Source organism: Mus musculus, chromosome 6, assembly GCF_000001635.26.
Source record: "Mus musculus strain C57BL/6J chromosome 6, GRCm38.p6 C57BL/6J".
NCBI classification, from domain to species: Eukaryota; Metazoa; Chordata; class Mammalia; order Rodentia; family Muridae; genus Mus; species Mus musculus.
This window is the reverse complement of record NC_000072.6, coordinates 31574967-31579898: the sequence shown is the minus strand read 5'-3', so window position 1 is coordinate 31579898 and position 4932 is coordinate 31574967. Positions and strand designations below refer to the sequence as shown.

General features: G+C 45.9%; 1 long non-coding RNA gene across 1 annotated transcript; it reads right to left on the bottom strand.

The window, feature by feature from the left end:
* Window positions 1–3293: 3293 nt before the first annotated feature.
* On the bottom strand, window positions 3294–4932 carry Gm6117 (predicted gene 6117). The gene is made up of 2 exons (NR_153845.1): window positions 4468–4932; window positions 3294–4043 (listed from the first exon to the last, which is right to left on the bottom strand). It is a non-coding gene; the product is annotated as a predicted gene 6117 (long non-coding RNA).

Here is a 4932-nt window from a genome sequence, read left to right as displayed (position 1 = left end):
GGACGTGGGAGACTGCCGCGGGACCCCACGGAACCACTGCGAGACTGGGGCGTTGGGCAGTGTTAGGTCGCTAGACCCCGGCTCCGGAAGTGGGAAAGGCGCAGTCTCTGACACTTGGGCATCACAAACTGCTAGGTACCGCAGGAGAGTCAGCTCTGGGGTCTCTGGGCCTCACAGATGCTGCTGGATGTCACGGAAGAATTGAGAACAAAGTGACCCCCCTCCCCGGGAGTGGTTTGGTCAGCCCCGGGGCAAAAGGAGGGGGAGGGGGAGAAGGTGCTGGGTGGTTTCTGGACCCGCAAAGGGTTGGCTGGCTGCTGTGGCTAGAGCACAGGAAGGCCTCCCCACGGGAGGTTAGACAGGCAGCTCTTCAGAGGGAAACCTGCTCCATTGCTCCAGCCCAGCAGATCCTGATGAGAAGAGATGGTCCATGCTTTCAAGGTGTTTATTTTAGAAAGGCAGAGAGAGGGAGAAGAGTAGAGAAGTAGAGGGTGGTCATGGCCACGTGAGGAGGGGGGGAAGAGGTGGGAAGAAGGAAGACCAAAGTTGAGAGTAAGAGCAAGAGCTTAAGAGAGCGAGAAGAGACAAGAGAGAGAGAGAGGAGGGGCCAAGCAGCCCCTTTTATAGCAGGCTGGACTACCTTGTTGTTGCCAGGTAATGTGGGGCGGAGCATACCTGTCTAGTGCCAAGTAACTGTGGGGGTGGAGTCCAGACAGCCTATGTAACTGATGGCTACAAAATTATGGAGCTGGGCCTTGTGTCAGTAACCTATGTCTGGGAGCATGGCAAACGGGCCTTCTGTCCCTTGCAGACTAATCTGTTGGGTGTCTGGGGTTTGAATCTAGCTCGACCAGAAAAAGATTTTTTTATTTAATTTTACATGCATTATTGGTATTTTGCCTGTATGTATGTATGTGTGTGTGTGTGTGTGTGTGTGTGTGTGTGTGTGTGTATGTGTGTGTGTGTGTATGTATGTATGTATGTGAGAGGATTCAGATGCTCTGGAAATGGAGTTACAGACAGTTGTGAGCTGCCATGTAGATGCTGAGAGTTGAGCCCAGGTTCTCTAGAAAAGCAGCCAGTGCTCTTAATTGCTGAGCCATCTGTCCAACCTGACTGTAAGTATTTCCAAATATGTTTGTGTTCTGTGGTACTGGGGATTTGAGACTTGGATATGCTTTCTGGTAACACAGTTCAATCACTTGAGTAAATTTAGTGTTTCTTCTTCTGTAAGACATGCACAGTGCAAAGTGTTTCTCTCCTCACATGTCTATGAAAGGAGTCCATAGTGTGTTGTGGGTTGGTTCAGGAATGTCCCACACAGGCTCATGTTTTGACTGCTTGGTGCTCAATTTATGGGGTTGTCTTGAACACTATCGAGTCTTCAGGATGTAGACACTGGCTGGTCACTAGAGACAAAAGCAGCCCTGGCTGTCCTGGAACTAGCTCTGTAGACCAGGCTTGCCTCAAACTCACAGAGAACCACCTGCCTCTATCTCCCAAGTGCTGTGATCAAAGGCATCTGGATTGTCTTGCCCTCTTGATCATAATGAGTGGAAGCCGTCTGAAGCCATGAGCTCAAACAAGTACCTCTGTATGTGTTGGCTGCTTATCTTGTTGCTATGACAAGATCCCCTGACAAAGGCAACTCAAGGGAAAAGGGTTTTGTTTAGGCTCAGAGTTCCCAGGTACTGCCCATTGTGGTGGGAAGGCTATGGGCTTGGGGACGGGGCTTGGGGTGACTGCTCATATTGCCTCCACCATCAGGAAGCAGAGAGAGATGAACACTAACACTCACTTAGCTTTCCCCTCTTTATGCAACTTGGGACCCCAGGGCCTGGAATGTTGCTGCCTACATTCTGGGTAGAGCGTTCCCACTGCAATGTAATCAAGATAATCCCTTGTCTCTAAGGTGATTCTAGATCCTGTCCAGTTGACAGAGGTGTTAACCATCACACTCCCTTAGGCTTGCCTCTGTTCAGTAGTCTGGTTCACAGAGATGTAAAACTGACCAACTTATAATGCTTAGTCTGTTACACAACAAACATTTTCCAAAGTAGCTGCTGTCATTATCAACTTCATAACTTGGCCATCTATTGTTGGTTCTTCCAGACAGGGGCCCTAGCTCTGTGATATCCATGGGGCCCTGAGGGTCATCCCTAGTACCAAAAACAATAACATCAAAAATAAAATTAAGGGAAGAGTAAGGACATTCTTCTACTTTCTTTGATAAGCTAGATTTGTTGTTGTTGTTGTTGTTGTTGTTGTTGTTCTCCTTTTGTTTGTGGTGCTGGTGACAAACTCAGGGTCTCCCACATGTCAAACATGAGTCCCTCACTGAGCACACTTTTAGACCCTCACAATTCTAATGTATTCCCCCATTGATAAGTAGTTTAAAACTATACTTCATTTATGCCCCCCTACCCGCCACTGTGTGTGTGTGTGTGTGTGTGTGTGTGTGTGTGTGTGTGTGTGTGTGTGCATTGTAGTAAAGTGGAGGGTCTCTCCTTCAACCATGTGGGGCCCAAGGATTGAACTCAGGTCATCAGGCTTGGTGGGAGGCACCTTTACCCACTGAGAGTCACCAGCCCCTGGAGCAAGTGGTTTTTGTTGTTGTTGTTTGTTTGTTTGTTTGTTTGTTTTCCCTTAAATGTGTTCTGGATTCCTAAAAAAATTCCACCATTTTTTAAGTTAAAAAATGCCTCCAGGAACCAAGTATGTGGCTCATAGCTTTAAACCCAGCACTCAGGAGGCAGAGGCAGGCAAATCTTTGAGTTCGAGGCCAGCCTGGTCTACAAAATGAGCTCCAGGACAGCCAGGGCTACACAGAGAAACCCTGTCTTGGAAAACAAACAGGCTGGAGAGATGGCTCAGTGGTTAAGAGCATTGACTGCTCTTCCAGAGGTCTTGAGTTCAGTTCTCAGCAGCCACAGCTCACAACCATCTGTAATGCAATCTGGTGCCCTCTCCTGGTGTGTCTGAAGACAGCTACAATGCACTCATAAACATAAAATAAAATAAATAAATCTTTTTTTAAAAAAAACTTTAAAAAAAAAGAAAAACAAACAAAAGCAAAAGCAAAAACAAAAACAAAAAAACAAAAAATGTTGCGTGGATTGGACAGGGGTAGGGAAGTACCCTCTCCCGAGACATCCATCAGAAGCTTCCAAAACTGTTATCTCCAAATATATTTAAGCTACTTTAATTTTTCTGCTAACTTCTACAAGGGCAGAGAACATTAGCAATTAATCTTTTAATTAATGCTTATCATAAATAATACATCAGTCTTCAGGAAAATTTATACAACGGTATAATTTTTTTATGTGCAGCATGTTCATTTTATGGCCTTCTGTGTAATCAGGGTGCGCTCTCCATTTCTGGGCATTTGAAAAGGTATCAGAGCGCACGTTTATTATATTAAGTTTATTATATTATACGTTTATTATATGAAGTGACGATAAAGGTTTATAGTTCTTTGCTCCTGTGCCATCGCCAGTCACGCCTGGCTTCTCATGCCAATTCTTCCTCTAGAAGGCAGTCTCAACAGCAGGCAGCGTTATTTTTATGGAGAAGACATGAGCTGCTTCACAATGATTCGCTTTCTGGTGAGTTTCCAGGGACACTGAACAGTCATTCTCTCTTAAAACACAAAGCAGTGGAGGGAGCTTGCTCTTGCTTTCTTCTTCTTCTTCTTCTTCTTCTTCTTCTTCTTCTTCTTCTTCTTCTTCTTCTTCTTCTTCTTCTTCTTCTTCTTCTTCCTCCTCCTCCTCCTCCTCCTCCTCTTCTTCCTCTTCCTCCTCCTCTTCTTTCTCCTCCTTCTTCTTCTCCTTCTTCTCCTTTATCCCCATCTCCTCCTTTTCTTTTTCCTTCTTCTTTTTCTTCTTCTCCTCCTCTTCCTTCTTACTTTTCTTTTCTTTTTGCCAGGATCTCATTATGTAGCCCTACTTGGCCTGGGAACTTGCAATACAGACCAAGCTGGCCTTGAACTCACAGAGATCCACTCGAATCTGTCTCCCAAGTTCTGTAATTAAAGGTGTGTGTGTCTACCAAGAAATAAAATATAAAATAAAATGAGGCCAGGATTTCCTTAGAGCCTCCCCCAAACATTCTGAGGTATTGTTGTTGCCCTTTGTTAACCCCCTGAGACGGAATGTAAATCTCGATTGCTGGAAACAACATGCACTTTGGATACAGGATCCATAGGATCTGTGCTGCATCTGACCTGAAAGCCTTCTCCTTGAGGGCTTGCTTTCATGGTTCTAGAAGCTGCCATGCAAGACAGGGAAGCAGCTAATATTCCTTCCCAGCTATGGGGCCTCCAAACCACTCTGCCCCTCTGATCTGGAGCCCGTCCTCTGACCCAGGCCACTGCTGCAGCACCTGCACATGAGCAGAAGTGATAAATAGATATTCGAACAACCAAACCCAAAACATTACAGCCAATAGTCCCAGTGACGTGGCACATACCTGTAATCTCCACACTTGGAAGGTAGAAGAGGAAATCAGGAGTTCATGGCCTTCCTTGGCTTCACAATGAGTTCAAGACCAGGCTGGGCTGCATGAGATGCTATCTGGAAATCCACGTTCCCCTCCATCAACACCCACTCCAAAACACTGGAAAGGAGAATGCTGATGAGTCACAGTAGGAGAGGGAAGCTGCGGAGCTTGTGGGTGTCAAAATGCAGAGACTCTGCATGTGCAGGCATTGTGCAGAAAGAGGGCATCCTCAGTCCTGGTCCTCGTTCCTGGGCACAAATTGGTAGGTTGAAGCTGCAAATTAGGCTGTAGCAAAGATAACTTAAAAAGACCCTGCCTCAAACAAACAAACAAACAAACAAGCAAAACACCACCAACAACAACAAAACAAAACAAAAAACCAAATGGCTGGGGACACAGTCAGTAGTCAAGTGATTGCCTATCCCGTGTGAGACC